A 17,487-nucleotide genomic window follows, 5' to 3' on the forward strand; every position below is an offset into this window, starting at 1 on the left:
CTTCATGCACAACAGTCCGGGGCATTTGTCTCCAGTCCTATATCAGAGCGCACCTGGTACAGTAACTCTTCTAGGCTAATGCGACGAGGACTAGAGGACAAAACAAGCCACCTGAAGTACAATAAAGCAGATGTATGGGGGAAGGTGAGGGACACGTTACTGGAATCTTTTCTTTGTTCAGTTCAGTTCAGTTCATTTCAGTCACTCAGTCATGCCCGACTCTTTGCAACCCCATGAACTGCAGCATGCCAGGCCTCCCTGTCCATCACCAACTCCCAGAGTTCACCAAAACTCATGTCCACTGAGTCGGTGATGCCATCCAACCATCTCATTCTTTGTCTCATTCTCTATCTTCTCCTCCTGCCCTCTATCTTTCCCAGCATCAAGGTCTTTTCAAATGAGTCAGCTCTTCACATCAGGTGGCCAAAGTACTAGAGTTTCAGCTTCAACATCAGTCCTTCCAATAAACACCAGGACTGATCTCCTTTAGGATGGACTGGTTGCATCTCCTTGCAGTCCAAGGGACTCTCAAGAGTCTTCTCCAACACCACAGTTCAAAAGCATCAATTTTTCAGTGCTCAACCTTCTTTATATTCCAACTCTCACATCCAGACATGACTACTGGAAAACCCATAGCCTTGACTAGACGGACCTTTGTTGACAAAGTAATGTCTCTGCTTTTTAATATGCTGTCTAGGTTGGTCATAACTTTCCTTCCAAGGAGTAAGCATCTTTTAATCTCATGGCTGCAGTCACCATCTGCAGTGATTTTGGAGCCCCAAAAAATAAACTCAGCCACTGTTTTCTTTGTTACTATATCCAAACCCACAAGTTCTCCCCAGTGTCATCAGCGAGATACACCAGTCTACTTCCAATGCTTCAGATGAAATAGAATCCATCAAATTCAATGCCTTGACTTGTCTCCATAGGATGGGCCACATTCTCTATTCTAATTCCAATGCTGGCCCAAATATTCCTGAAGGTTCATTAACTCTTATTAGACATTCCACAAATCCCAGGCTTTCTGAGTTGGCACAGAGTAGTTGGGAAAGCAGTGACTGCAGAATCAAGAAGACTTAGATTAGAATCCTAGAGAAGCTGCCCACTAGTTATGGGCAGGTTCTGCTCCTAGAGTTTCAGTTTCCCCATTTGCAAATGAAGCAATATCAGCTAATCCAAGGGTTTCTGTAAGGATTGCATGCTAGCCTACAAGTGTCAGGTAAATCTGCATTATCCTTCAAGATTCATTTCCCACCATCACTGGCACAGGCCTAGTTCTTTTTTTACAACTTTCTAAAGCATAACAGCCAAACTATGGCTTGCCAGTCCTCAACAAGCCAGGCCCCCTCCATGCATTCTGAGTGCTCTGCTACATCATTTACAGGAATGCAACTCAATCTCTTCTCCTCTCCAACTTACACTTCTCAGTGATCAAGAATTACTTCTGTCACTATTCCCAGTGTTAGCATGTCTGTGTTTGAAAACTGAACAGTGTTAAGCAAAAGTACCTCATAATACGAAAATTGAATTGAATTGAATTCTATCAATGGGAGTCTACCCTTACATCCATGAGTTAAAATTTCGCTTCTCATAATTGACATCAGTAATTAAATGAATTCAGAATAAAAGAGCTTTTTAAAATAGCAATGCTATTTATATACTATTTTATTTCCGTAAGACTTCAATTAGTTTCACAGTTAACAAAAATGTTCAAGTACAGAATCCTATTACTTCCTCCATTCATTTGACACATATTTATTGGATTCCTTCTGTATGCCAACATTGTGCTAGCTGCTGGGCACTGGATGGTAGACACAACTGACAAGAACTCAGTTCCCTGGAAGAGGAAAGAGATACCTCATCAATAAGAAGGCACACCTTTCTTGCACGTTTAAAATACTTGTGAAATTGGAATCTATCTTATAAATGCCACGGGCTAGGCCATGGTTGTGAGATTGATCAGATGTACCCGTATTATCATCACTTCAGTTGAGTTAAGTGCACTGTTGAGACTGCCTGGGCCAAGCTTAATTTCTGGTTAAAATGTTTTCAAAATGACTAAGCTTTGATTTTTCAGGCAAAAATGCATCAAGATGGTGGTAAGGCATAAATTTTATATTTATTATTGGAGAAATGACTGCCATCCCCTAATTTCTTATAAGGTAACAAACAGATGTTTTATAATGACAATACATGAAGTCATGCTGTACTGATACATGGGGATTCTCCACACTCTAAGCAAAGCAACGGACAGTAGGAGAAACTGCCAAATCCTCAAAATAGATGAAAGAACTCTCAAAGGAATAAGAGGCTGCTGTGAACAAGTCATGCATGGCCCAGGCAGGACTGTGATTAAGGCATTCATGTCACAGTTTAATTTGTAGCTTTCCTTTATCCCTTTTTAGTGGTATATAAAACAATCATACTATCCATGGCATGTTATATTCAAGGAACCCAAGTCTCCGCATTGCAGGCAGATTCTTTACCAGCTGAGCCACAAGGGAAGCCCAAGAATACTGGAGTGGGTAGCTTGTCCCTTCTGCAGCGGATCTTCCCGACCCAGGAATCAAACCGGGGTCTCCTGCATTGCAGGCAGATTCTTTACCAACTGAGCTATCAGGGAAGCCCTAATGAAATACTGCAATAAACTTAAAAGCTTTTGCACAGCAAAGGAAGTCATAAACAAAATGAAAAGACAACCCACAGGACAGGAGAAAATATTTGCAAACAATATGCCAACAAGGGATTAATCTCCAAAATTTACAAACAGCTCATGCAGCTTAACATAAAAAAAAAAAAAACAACCTCAAATAACTCAATTTTTAAAACGGGCCTAAGACCTAAATAGATATTTCTCCAAAGAAGACATACAGATGGCCAACAGGCACATGAAAAGAGGCTTAATATTGCTAATTATTAGAGAAATGCAAATCAAAACTACAATGAGATATCATTTCACACCAGTCAGAATGGTCATCATCGAAAAGTCTACAAATAATAAAAGCTGGAGAGGGTATGAAGAAAAAGGAACCCTCCTACACTGTTGGTGGGAATGTAAATTGGTATAGCTGGTATGGAGAAAGGTATGAAAGTTCCTTAGAAAACTAAAAATAGAACTAGTGTATGATCCAGCAATTCCACTCCTGGGCGTGTATCTGTAGAAAACCATGATCTGAAAGGATTCATGCACCCCCATGTTCCTTGCAGCACTGTTTCTAAAGCCAAGACATGGAAGCAGCCTGCATGTCCATCAACAGAGGAATGGATAAAAACGATGTGGTACACACACAATGGAATACTACTCAGACATTAAAAAGAACAAAATAACGCCATTTCCAGCAACATGGGTATAACTAGAGATGATCATACTAAGTGAAGTAAGTCAGAACGACAGATACCATGTGAATAGCATTTACATTTGGAATCTGAAATATGGCACAAATGACCCTATGTATAAAATAGAGACAGACCTGTAGACCTGGAGAACAGGTATGATACTGCCAAAAGGGGGAGGGAGGCAGGAAAGGGATGGACCGGGAGTTTGGGGTTGGTAGATGCAAACTATTATATATAGGATGGATAAATAACAAAGTCCTACTGTACAGCACAGGGAACTGTATTCAATATCCTATAAGAAACCATAATGGAAAAGGATATAAAAAAAAGAACGTCTATATGTATATACCTGAGTCACTTTGCTGTACAGCAGAGATTGGCACAACATGGTAAATCAACTGTTGTCCAGTCGAAAATAAAAATTAAAAGCAAACAAAAACAAGTAATCAGAACAAAATTTTTCCAGGTCTTGAAAATGTTATGAAACAATAAGCCAGATGCTGCCATAGGGAATACCAGTACAACTTAATCTGTATAGACAGGCAGGAAAGGCCTCCCTGAGGAGCTGAAGTCCTAGAGAAGCCAGCCGTGCAGAGAGCCAGCAGAATATTCTAAGCGAAGGGAACAAGCAGTGCAAAGGCCCTGCAGTGGGAAAGAGGTTGTATGTTCTGGGAGAATTTTATCACTGGACACAAAGCTCTGGCCCGCTCAGAAGCCCGTGACAACATCATAAGGCCACAAACCAGCCCAACACATAGCAAGCATTCCACAGTGGTCCGCACTTATCTGTGGTTTCACTTTCCTCAGTTTCAGTTAATTTCGGTCAGTCATCATCTGTAAATATTAAAGGGAAATTCCAGAAACAGTTCATATGTTCTAAAGTGCACATTGTTTTGAGTAGCATGTTGAAATCTCCCACCCCATGCCATCCACAATATGAATAGTCCCTTTGTCAAGCACATCCATACTATATATGCCCATTAGTATAGGAAAAAACAGTACATATAGGATTTGGAACTATCCAGTTTCAGGCATTCCCTGGGGTCTTGGAATGCATCCCTCATGGATAAGGGGTGGGGGACTACTAATAATTTGGAACTTCTATAAATATTTATTGTACTTCACCCTGATAAATATGTGGAGTCTAATAGTCTAATTCTTCTGGTAAAGGCAATGCCCATTGGCATAAACACCCACAAAGAAATTCAGTAGCAAATAACCATAAGGGGAAAAAATGAAAAACCAGTTCAGATAAGGCAAATCTCACTTCTCTGCCTCTTTAGCTTGAGAGCTTTATTCTCCTATCCACTTCTCTTGGTGTCCTTCAGAACGCTACACTTTGCAGAAATGCCATAAATTCCTTCAAACCAATAGATGGCTTAGTTCAGGAGACCTACAAGAATTTAGAAGCAAATAAACCTCAAATTCACCAGAATGCTGATAAATAAACTAATTTCCCATAGCAAATTGGCCTGCTCTATTGGTTTGCTTACTTTTAGACATTTAGACTGATCCTCCAGGATTCCCTTTTAAGAGCTATTCCTTTTTCAAGAGTTTAGAATCCTTTTCCAGACGGCAATAAAAACCACCATCCACCTGAGGCGCTACAGTTTCTGAAGTAAGTTTCATACACATTGTCCTCCATCATCTTCACACCCTCTCTATGATGCAGGTACTAAGTTCCATTGACAGACAAGGAAACTGAAGCTGGGACCAGGACAAGTGACTTTCAGAGCAAAGACGAAAGCCCAACTCAAGGCTCTTTCACATCCTTAAGTAGGTCACAAGACCTCACGAGGAGCCAAAATAGATGTTAAAGTGGGGTTGCCAGATAAAATACGAGACATCCAATAAATTTAAATTCAGATAATGAACAATTTTTAGTATAAATATGTCCCAAATATTGCATGGTGCACACTTATACTAAAAACTGTTCACTACTTATCTGAAGTTCATGTCTAACTGGGAGTCCTATGCTTGGATTTGCTAAATCCTTCCAGTCAAATGGATGTGGGCACCTTTGGACCAGTCTGTATCGTTACCATTTCTTTCTTTTCCAACCAAATAAGGAATTTGGTTTGTTTGTTTGTTTTGTCCATAAGGGAAAAAAAGACACTGTCTTCATTGCTGCGTGCAGGATTTGTCTAGTCGCAGTGAGTGGGGCCGCTCTCTATCTGCAGTGCATGGGCTTCTCATCGTGGTGGCTTCTCTGATTGCAGAGCCCAGGCTCCAGGGCACACAGGCTCAGTAGTTACGGCTTGAGAGTTCTAGAGCACAGGCTCAGTAGTTGTGGCACTTGGGCTTAGTTGCTCTAAGCACGTGGGATCTTCCCCAACCAGGGATTGAACCCATGACTCCTGCATTAGCAGGCAGATTCTTAACTACTGAAGTACCAGAGAAGCCCTAAATAAGGAATTCTTTATAGAGTCCATAAACTCTCTGGGGACCTGTGGATAGAATTCAGGAAAGTTCATGAAATTGAGTGGGAAAAATGATCTCTTCACTAACCTTTAACGAGAATTTAACATTTCTTTTGATTATCAACATAGGCAACCAAGCAAAACAGATCACATTATGGTTGTTGCAAATACTTCCCAATATAATTTATGCTCACAACAACTTCAAAATTACAGTTGTTATTAGATTGGCTGCTGGATCTTATTTAATGCATGATGCAATTTGTATTCCCCAGGAAGCAGATAAAGAGACAGAATTCAGTGTTCAGAGGTTTATTAGGGAGGGCCTTTGGGATCCATGCTTACTAAGGGAAGAGAAAGAAGCAGAAGCAGGTAGGGGAGCAGTCGAGCCTCAGTAGAGACCCAGAAGCTTTGGTCAACAGCACAGTCAGCTCTGGGTGTCAAGTGGGCTGTCAGAATCACCCCCATTAACCAAGAAGGCCTGCCTTTTGCTCTCACCTTTGCACCACTGGCTATGTGGATGACCTGGGTGAGGCTCTTCTCGGCAACTAAAGCAGACCCTGAAGGACCCGTAGCTGAAGGCCACTTGCTGACCACACTGCCAGCATCCAGGGCAGCATGTCCCTCCCAGAAGAGCATCTGGATGGTGCATTGCCATGACCACTTAGATAAAGGAACTCTATGTGTATCATGGTATTTTATGTCCTACATTTGAAATCAGTTCCTAGGCTTCTTCAGGCTGCCAAAGGGATTCACAGAACAAAATGGTTAAGAACCTCTTAGCTGTTATTTCTCCAAACTCCTTCTCCTCCCCTTTCTCTAGCCCATCACAGCACCAGTTACCACAGTCACATATGCCCAAAACCCTCCTCTTCAGTCCAACACCTCAAACCCATCGAGGCTGGAAGAGGCCAGAGAAGGTTATTTTCTTCTCCATCACTGTCTCCAAATTTTTCTCTTACTTTCAGGCCTCTATATGTGTTTCCACCTTTTCCTCTCTTCCACCTATACCCACCCCACCCCACCCCATTCTCTGCCTGTGCTGAACCTGGACGCGGACCTCACTGCGCGCCCTCCACTGAGCACTTCTCATGCTGCTGGCCTGCTGCCTTCTCTGCCTTCTCCACTGACCATCAGCCCCAGAGGACAGGACCATGGCCACGACAGGACAGATCATCTCTGCTGCCCCACCAGTGCCAAGCACAGTGTAGGCATGCCATGTGTCCTTATGGGAAGAGGAAGATGGAGGGAGGGAAGGAAGGACTGTGTCCTGCTGTGTCAGTCTCAATCATATCTCACCATAAAACAGGGGACCCCAACCCCTAGGCCACGGACCGGTACCAGTCCTCAGCCTGTTAGGAATCAGGCTGCACAGTAGGAGACGAGCAGTGGGCAAGCAACAAAGGTTCATCTGCCACTCCCTAGAGCTCGTCTTATCGTCTGAACCATCCTCCCCACCACTTCATCCATTAAAAAACGGTCTCCCATGAAACCGGTCCCTGGTGCCAAAAAGGCTGGGACGGCTGCCTTAAAGGATTCTGGTTGTTCCACCCTCTTTTCAGTTTGTGCACTGGCTTTTCTTCCCCAAGCATTAGCCCAGAGCTATATGTTCACTGTTTTCACCGATGCACAGCTTGCACTGGGCCATCCACCCCATGTACTCTTCTTACTGGCATGTCTTATATAAAGGGACCCAGCCTCTGTGGTTGGTGATAACTAATAGTGCAATGCCCAAAAAAGTGTAGGGAAGAATAAGGAACTAATTTCCAGCTAATTCACCAAATCAGTCATCATCCCCAAACAGACTGACTCTGCTATATTCCAAGGAATAGCACCCCTCAGACCAAGGGGCACCACACCTTGAAAGCTGGCTCCTCAGACTTCTGCTGGAATCAAACAGGCCTCTTCTCCCACAGACTGGCCACTGGGACATCACACAAGTCTCTGAGCTTCCACTCCTCCACCTGCTCGAGTTAGGTGCTGATGCTGCCTGTGCAAGGCTCTCGGGGACTGAATGGAATTATCTTCCCAAGCACCTAGCTCTCAGTAGCCCTTATTGAATGGGCGCTTCATCATCTCTTTCTTCCAACCCAACCCCACTCATCAGACAGCACAGACCTGCCATACAGAGGACAGGCACTCTCCTGTTGGCTTACAACCTTCTGCAGCTTCCTAACCAGAGGCCTTGCTGGCATCTCTAGTTTTTGTCCCAGCCAAGTAACCCACAAGCAAAGCAGAATAAACAAGTGCCCATAGAGTGTGAGTACCAACCCAAGCTGTGAGAGATAATGTGGGGAGCAGAGCCAGAGCCTCTCTCTGAACCATGGATGTCCCCCACCCCCACCTTACCTGCACCCCAGGCAGCCTTTTCCAAAGGGAGAGAACAGCTTTCTTAAGAAAAATCGTTTTTTTCCAAGCTGCATTGTCACAGAGAATGATATATGCCCCATACATTTTCCTGGATCTCACTGTCCCAACTTGTACAAAAACTCCTACTAGCTTATTTAATCTACAAGTATACCACCCTGCACACGTCTGATCTTGGCTGATCTCGGAAGCTAAGCAGGGTCAGGCATGGTTAGTACTTGGATGGGAGACCACCTGGGAATACCAGGTGCTGTAGGCTTTTGGGCTTCCCTCATAGCTCAATCAGTAAAGAATCTGCCTGCAATGCAGGAGACCCAGATTTGATTCCTGGGTTGGGAAGATCCTCTGGAGAAGGAAATGGCAACCCACTCCAGTATTCTTGCCTGGAGAATTCTATGGACAGAGGAGCCTGGCAGGCTACAGTCCATGGGATCGCAAGAATAGGACATGACTTAGCCACTAAACCACCACTATACAAATAATCAAAAACTGAACCCTCCATATGCCAGGCAATGTGCTAAAGACTTTACAAAGTTATTATTTAATATAAAGTACTATTGTAATGGGATTCCCTGGTGGCTCAGAAGTAAGAGATCCACCTGCCAGTGCAGGAGATGTGGGTTCAATCTCTGGGTCGGGAAGCTCCTCTGGAGAAGGAAATGGAAACACGCTCCAATATTCTTGTCTGGGAAATCCTATGGACAGAGGAGCATGGCAGGTGCAACTTGTGGGGTTGCAAAAAAGTCAAACACAGCTTCGCGACTAAACAACTATTGTAAGGCCATGAGCACTGTGTCCATCTTATTTACTGGTTTATTCCTGGTATCTAACCTAGCACATAATTAATTAAGAAAAGGAGGAGGAAAGGAAGAAAGGAGAGAGGGAGGAAGAAATAGGATGTATGTGTGTATGTGCGTGTGAGTGAATGGATCATGAATGGAGGGAGATGATACTAATAAAATGCCTGGTACATTGTTGGCACTCAAGAAATAATAGCTTTCTCACTGTTCTACTGTCTTCGTACTTGATCCAGCAGGACATCTAGACACATCCTACCGAATTGAGGCTCCTGTACACTTTGTCACTCTCACTCACTTCATGGATGAGGGAGTTGAGGTTCTGAGGAGATGGCTCAGATTTGGGAAGGCCACAAGGCCACTTGTCTTGTAGCCAGGCCTGGGACTATGTCTCCCTCACTAGAAGCCTCAATGTCTTCAGAAATGACTGTGCCAAGAGCACCTGTTGGACAAATGGGTTTCCTCATGTACACCCTTTAGTCTAGTTTCTGATGACCTGCACCAGGCTGGTCCGAGGGCCCACAGGCAGCTGTCCTGAAACTCACACTGCCAATGATGTTGTCGACAAGTCAATGAGGACGACGGTGCTTCCTCTGGCTGTCACCTAGTGGACACACTCTAGCCCACAAAGTGCTGGCACACAGCGTCTCACTGCAGCTTCTCAATAACCATGCCTGGAAGGCATCATTATTATGCGTCTTTTAGAGATGAGGCCACTGGGGCTCAGTTAAGAGACTCCCCAGAGTCACTCAACTAATGCCTGGAAGAATCAAAACTAGAATCCAAGACTCCTGACTCCCCATCCTGGGTTTTTCCTCTGCACTACAGAAAAAGATACAAAAGATGAATTAAATAACCATCCACATTCATATGTAATTCTAGCATGTTTCCAGATGAGATTTTCTAGGAGAAGACTCTTGAAAGTCCCTTGGACTGCAAGGAGATCCAACCAGTCCATCCAAAAGGAGATCAGTCCTGAATATTCATTGGAAGGACTGATGCTAAAGCTGAAGCTCCAATACTTCAGCCACCTGATGCAAAGATCTGACTCATTGGAAAAGACCCTGATGCTGGAAAAGACTGAAGGCAGGAGAAGGGGACGACAGAGGATGTGATGTTTGGATGGCATCACTGACTCAATGGACCTGAGTTTGAGAAAACTCTGGGAGATGGTGAAGGACAGGGAAGCCTGGCATGCTGCAGCCAGTGGGGCTGCAAAGAGTCAGATACGACTGAGTGACTACACCACCACCACCACCACAATGGGGCTCACTCAGCAAACATTCTCCAGACCTCAGGGCCAAAGTTCTTCCACCTCTGTTAAACTAGGCAAAACAAAATACACTAACCCAAAAAAGGTCACCAGAGAAACGTACTTAGCAAAGGTGACACAGAGAAGCACATGGAAACAAAAAACTCATCTTGTCCAAACTGATGACCATTTCATCCCAAAGGACACTCCACATTTCTCAGCCTCCTGCCCCTGAAGAAGTCCAGTTTTCACAGTCCAGAGCCCCAGATTCCACCCAGCACCACCGGGAATCAAGGAGTACATCTACTGGAAGCTTGGCAGATTCAGGTTTCTCTGCAACTCCACATCCCTTTCTGACAAGGAGCCATTTTGAAAGATGATACTCCCTTGATGTGAATTTTCCACCTGCCCCATTAAGGAGGCTTCCCTCGGAAAACATTTTTAGACCAACCCTGTTCCAGACATTTATTCCCAAGGACAAACTAGAACAAACTCTGCACCAGCTCAAACCTTTCAGAGCTCTTTGATGATCAGAATAGAAAGGGAAAATACTAGAACGAATGTGATTAATCCAAATATTCTCAACAGCCTTCAAAGCAAACCGTTCTTCTTTATTCTGGGAAGCACAGCTCAAGAAAAGCTGGCCCCTTTGGCCCTAATTCCCATTAGCCAAGCCAACCCCTTAAAAAACAAACAGACCTGAGAACAATGGCAGGAAGTCGAAGGTAAGAGGAGGAAAAGGGAAGAGGAAATAGGTACATGAAAGAAGGGGCAGGAGGATTGGAAAACAGACTGCAATTAGCCTGTGGCTCGTTTTATTACAAAAGGGAATGAGGGCTCAAATCCCACAGCCCCCTCAAGGAAACCGCTTGAGTTCATGCCTGTGCAACCAAGAAGTCTAAGGATGCTGGAGGCAGCCAGTACCTGTGTCCTGTCTCCACTCGCAAATGGCCAAGCACTGGCCTCACCATATGCAACCGCCTTTCTCTAGGGTGTGGAAAGAGGGGTATTTCCATTTCCAAACCTCAAAGCCATTTGCTCTCAGATAAACAAACATCTCCTCTGCCTCTGCCAGCTCCGCCCAGCTGGAAAGTCCTAATGCTAAATTAGTAGCATTTCAATCACATCTGTGACAAGTTGGCGACAGGCTGGGGTATGATGAGTGGAGCAATCAGCTGTTGTTACAGGAACGAGGCATGTGGACAGAATAATAACAGAATGCTATAGTAATAATCATCATTGTAATGGTCCCCATTTACATAACATTTTTAATTGCCAGGATAACCAAATGCGCAAGAGCACCCGTTTGCTGTCAAACAGACCGGACACAGAAGGCCTGTGCTGTGGCCCGGAGCTGCTTTCTTGACCTTTCTGAGCCTCAGTTTTCCATCTTTAAGAGGATAATGATCTCTGTTTCGTAAGGCTGTTTGGAGGTTTGAATGAAATAATGTCTATAAAGCATTTATACAACATTACAAGTATCCTAGTTGTAGAAATGTTGGTATTATAAGTAGTATTTTTATTATTTCAACTAGTCTGAAGTGTTGTTTCATTTTGCCCTTAACCTCACACAGGAGAGAAAGTTTTAACACAATTTGGCTGAAAGTAAAATAGAGACCCAGAAAAGTTAAACGTCTCTCCTTATAAAGATGAGTAGTTAAGGGGGAAGAAAGGACTGTGTGTTACTTTCCTTTTGTGTTTGCAACAAATTGCTACAAATTTAATGGCTTAGGATATTTTGCTGTTGTCACTAAATCATGTCCGATTCTTTTGTGATCCGATGGACTATAGCCTGCCAGACTCCTCTGTCCGTGGGATTTCCTGGGCAAGAATACTGGAGCGGGTTGCCGTTTCCTTTTCCAGGGGATCTTCCCAACCCAGAGACTAAATCCATGTCTCCTGCATTGACAGGCAGATTCTTTACCATCTGAGCCACGAGGGATGCCCTAAGATATTTAGCACAAGTTATTACCTGACAGCTAGACAAGTTGAAAGTCCTAAAATGATGGTGTCAGTGGGGCTGTGTTGCTTCTAAATGCTCTGAAGAGAATCCATTCCCTTGTCTTTTTCAGTTTCTAGAGGCTGCCTGCATTCCTTGGTTCATGGCCTCTTCCAATATGTTCAAAGCCAGCAGCCTAAGAAACCACGTGGCTACCTTGTGCCCATTTAGATAATCCAGGGTCACATCCTCATCTCAAGATCCTTAACTTAATCACATCAGCAAAGCCCCTTTTGCCATATAAGTTAACATACTCGGGTTCCGGAGATCAGGATGTGGGCAACTCTGGGAAAGGGTCATTAGCCTACCACAGACCGAGTCCTGTTCTGCAGAACATAACTAATTAGGATTTGTTTATTTCTGTTTTTGTTTTTGTTTTGCTTAAAACTATTTATTTAGCAAATATTCTGTGCAGGGCATATTTATAATTTATAACCTGTTCCTCTCTAGGCATAACTACATGAGAATCAAGCTTCATTAGTGTGAAATAGAAGAGGTCTGTACATACATAACCTAAAACAGCACTGAAATCCAGACTTTAAATGTGAAAAGAACTTTGAGAGATCATTAGCCAAAACTCATATTTTGTACTGGGGCAAACTCAGACCCAGAGAGGTAATATGATGTCCCCAATGTCAAAGAGTGAATTTATGAGATGTTTTGAGACCCTAAATTAGAACTGGAGGAATAAAAGCAAACGAAGAGACATCTTGGAAACAAATATCAACTGGCTAGAAATGAAGTTAAAGAGGTGTAGGAATCAGGGGTGCCTGAAGTCCATAGCATGGGAGTGTCATGAGCTCAGGATATATAGCAGAGGAAACATGTTTTCTAGGGAAAATAATGTATTTAATGTGTTCTGGAACTTGGACCTCTTTTTGTAGGACCAGCTAAGCAGCACTGTGAAATTTCCCAGGCAAGAATACTGGAGCGGGTTACCGTTTCATCACGTCATGTACTCTGACAACTATGGGCATGAAACTGTAACCTTCATCTGATAATCACTGATCAGTGCCTTTTTTTTTTTTTAAGTGATATACTTTATTTTTTAGAGCACTTCCAAGTTACAACAAAATTGAGCAGGAAGTACAGAGTTCCAACATACCTCCTTTTCCCACACCCAACTTCCCCCACGGTCAACAGCCGGCACCTGAAGAGCACGCTCATCACATCTGGTGAACCCACGTGACACACCATCGCCCAGAGCCACAGTCTACATTAAGGTTCATTCTCGGCGTGTTACGTCCTCTGAGTTTCAACAAAAGGTTAATGACATGTATCTACCATTGTTGTACCATACAGAGCAGTTTCACTACCCTAAATCCTCTTTGCACCACCTGTTCACCCCTCCCTCCCCCTGTCCCCAGTCCTGGTTACCGATTATGTTTTTACTGAGTCTATAGATTTGCAGGCAGTGCTTTTTCTTTCCTGCTGACACTGAGTTAGGCCTCTGGCTGATTACAAGATTTTTCTCTTAACCCCTGATTTTAAGCAATTTGATTATGCTGTGCTTCAGCACAATTTTGTGGGTTTGGTTTTTTCTGTTTTGTTTCTTAACATCTATGTGCTTAAAGTTTTCATCAAATTTGGGCATTTTTCTGCCATTATTTCTTCAAGCGTTTTTTTCTGTCCCCTCTTTCTTCATTGGAATCTCCAGCTACATGAACGTGAGACCATCTTAAACTGTTCAGAGCTCCCTACTGTGCTGTTTACTTATTTTCAGTCTTGTTTTCTCTCTTTCACTTTGGATAGCTTCTACAGCTAGGCCCTCAAGTCCACTGACCTCCCCTTCTGCAATGTCTATTCTGTTATTAATCCCACCCAGTGTATTGTTCATTTCAGACATTATTTTCAATCTCTAGAAGTTCAATCTGTATTTTTTTAAATCTTCCACACTTTTTACCATGTTTACACGTCTTCCACCTTCTTGAATATATAAAACATAGTTACAACAACTATTTTAATGTTGGGTTTTTCTCATTATAGATTGTATTTCCCTACTTCTTTGCATGTCTGGTACTTTTAGCTTAGAGAAGACAATATGAATTTTACCTTGTTAGTGCTAGATATTCTTGTATTAAATATTCTCTAGCTTTGTTCTGGGATGCAGTTAAACTACTTTACAGTAATCTTTTTGGGAGTGCTTTAAAACTTTATTGGATAGGACCAGAGGAACCTTTAGGGCATATTAACCTTACTCTGGAAGTGGTAGCCTTTTATTTATTTATTTATTTTACTATCTGTTTATGTATTTGGTTGAGTTGGGTCAGGTCTTAGTTGCAGCATGCAGGGTCTTTATTGCCTCATGTGGGATCTTTCACTGTGGCACAGGCTTAGCTGTGAGCTTGGGATCCTAATTCCCCAACCAGGGATTGAACCCATGTCCCCTGCATTGAAAGGCGAGTTCTTAACCACTGAGCCACCAGGGGAATCCCAGGAAGTGATATCTGGGAAGTGAATAATTTAGTCAATGCCTTATGTTTACATGTTTTTTTCACCTCTGCTGGTGGAACACATCTCCTCCCAGCCTCTGTGAGTGCCAGGGGACTGTTCCCCTTGATCCTTTCTGCTCATTCTTTTCCAGCCTCACATAGATTCCTCACGTGCCTGTGCTAATCTCTGTCAGCGGAAAACTAAAGGGAGGCCCTCTGCAGCTCTCTAGAGCTCTCCCCTCCTAGAACTCTTCTCCTGAAACTCAAACTGCCTCGGAATTGCCTCCCAGCTTTCTCTCCCCCTCCACTGGGAGGGGCCTGTGAGATGGAAACTCTTTATCTTACAAAATGGTTGAGCTCTCTGCATTCATCTCCCCTCTCTGTCACATGCTTACAACCAAGTATTTGAAAACTGCTTAATTATACTTGGCCCAGTTGTTATAAGGTGAGAAAATCAATCTGAATCCTTTTTTCTTTTTCTTTTTAATGCACACCATACATTAATGCTGGGTTTCCATGGTGGCTCAGACAGTAAAGAATCCAGGGAAACCCAGGTTTGATCCCTGGGTTGGGAAGATCCCCTGAAGAAGGGAATGGCAACCCACTCCAGCATTCTTGCCTGGAGAATTTCATGGACAGAGGAGTCTGGCAGGCTACCATCCATGGGGTTGCAAAGAGTCAGACACAACTGAGTGGCTTTCACTTCACACATGTTAATAATCAAGACAATTTAGCTGTTTTTCTCAAGTATGTGTCAGAGTTAGCATATAACCCATATGTGACAATATTGCTGTGTTTTTAGTCATTTTATATTTAAGAGTCCAAAATATATTATAGGCATAAAATATTAATGTTTGTGAATGTCAACCAGTTTTTAATTTATATTCCTTCAGAAACACGATATCCTTGTCATACACACTAATCCATATCACTGAAAACAACCAAAGATGAAAATTCACAAACAGTCTCACCTCTATGTAAAAGTACAAATTGCCCTGAAAACCTGCAGGTCAAGTTCTCAACTTTTGAAAACAAGCAGAAACGTTCCAGAGCAGTCACCGTAGCCATGCATTTGAGCTTTGTACTTACACGTTGTTTTGTATATTTATACATATTTATAGCTCTAGATTTGAGACCTGAATTCTTATTCCATCTTGGCTGACAGCAGAAGTCCTTTGGTATACACTTAGGAATACTAGAATTTGGGCTGGCTCTCTTAAAACCATTCAACCAATCTCAACCCTGTATTAAGATTCTTAACAAGACTGCTGATGTTATTAACAATTACAAAATGCCATGCCCCACACTATCCATTACCACACTAAAGTCTCTCTTCAGCACCATATTTAAGTAGAGTCGTTCCCTACCTCACCTCATCCTCTTAAAAAAGGAAAGTTCCCTGATGTTTTAATAAAGACCTAACATTTCTTTGGCACAAGCCCCAGGCCTCTTGCCTCGAACTCTCTGAGAGTTGTACCCCTCTCTACATTACATGACATAGCACACTCAGCTGAACAATATTTCATCAAACCAGTATTGTCATAACATTCCACATCCTCACCCAGAAGGGCCTATAGCCCTCAGCCTCTCACGCGACAAAATCAAATCCAAGATTAAACCCTAAAAATACCTTTCTTTTCTGAAGCAAACCCCTTTGGAAGTCTCACAAGATTTTAAGAGAGAATTTTCAGACTGTATGTTCCAGTTTGAGAACTGCAGCCTTAGAGAATAGCAGGGATGTTTGAAGCCCTGCCCACAGTTCCAGGAAACACCCTTTGTGTGTGAGCTCCTTTCCCACACAGATGTGAGAATGAGGCTATGACCCTGGAAACGGAACACAGGAAGACAGAAACCCTGCTGAACATATTCTCGCACTGACCTTAGATACAAAAACACCCATAGGCTGGATCTGCTGTCACAGTCCAAGAAAATAATAATGTGTAAGCATTTCAAGGTGGTTTCATTGACATTCTCACCTGATCCTGCAAAAAGTCTGTAAGCAAGAGAGGCTGGCAGCACAGTTCCCAGCAAAAGATGAGGAAAGTGAGGCTCAATGGTGAATGAGGTCAGGCGGCTACTTGGCGGCAGAGTAAGACCCTGAACTTCTAGGGTCTTCTAACTCTAGGTCAAAAACTCTTCCCATCACGCCCTGCTTCCTCTCTCCCTGTATTAGGAAGCAACCTCCAGATTCCGCGTGGATCCTAGACCAGGGTTTCTCCACTGCAGCTCCACTGACATTTGGGGCTGGAGAATTCTTTCCAGATGTGAGGGTGGAGGGCACGATCCTGTGCGCTGTAGGATATTTAGCAGCACTGCTGGCCCCCACTCACTGGATGCAGTAGCACCTCCACTCCTGGTCCTGACAACCCACGACATCTCTAAATGCTACCATACCATCTAGTGTCCCCATTAGGGGAGAGGGGAAAGGGAGACCAAAAATAGTACCCTTCAGTCGAAAAGCACTGTCTTAAATGAAGCCTAAGGATGCTGTGCACCTGACTGAGGGGGTGTCGGGGACAAAGTTTGTTCCGTAAAAGGAGAGACAGAAAAGCAAAAGAGGAACTTGTGCTTATCCAATGAGTCTGGGACCTGGAATCCAGCAGTGAGGTCCTGAGAATTGTTCAGCACCTGGGAGTTAGCTAAAAGGTTCTCTTCTTTTTTTTTTTAATCATCTCATGTTTATTAACTTTGGCGCAGTTGAATGATATTCAAGCATTTTTAAACTTTAGGGGTAATGTTATTCAAAAAGTTTCTGATATTTTTCCTTTTACAGAAAGTTATTAATAGTTTTTCTTGGCCATACCCTAAAGTTAAGCTCTTGTGTTCTCATTCCCCACCCCTTGAGGCTCAGCTAACTCTGAGTGGCCCAAACTACTTTCCAAGGAGA

The 17,487-nt window shown here is 43.2% G+C and overlaps 1 protein-coding gene and 1 pseudogene across 1 annotated transcript in view; both read left to right on the forward strand.

The window, feature by feature from the left end:
• Nucleotides 1–17,487, forward strand: part of LIPC (lipase C, hepatic type) — a 186,645-nt gene that overhangs the window by 113,957 nt on the left and 55,201 nt on the right. The window lies entirely within an intron of this gene.
• Nucleotides 8,261–8,379, forward strand: LOC138989594 (5S ribosomal RNA; annotated as a pseudogene).

Source organism: Bos mutus, chromosome 10 (assembly GCF_027580195.1).
Source record: "Bos mutus isolate GX-2022 chromosome 10, NWIPB_WYAK_1.1, whole genome shotgun sequence".
Classification (NCBI taxonomy): Eukaryota; Metazoa; Chordata; class Mammalia; order Artiodactyla; family Bovidae; genus Bos; species Bos mutus.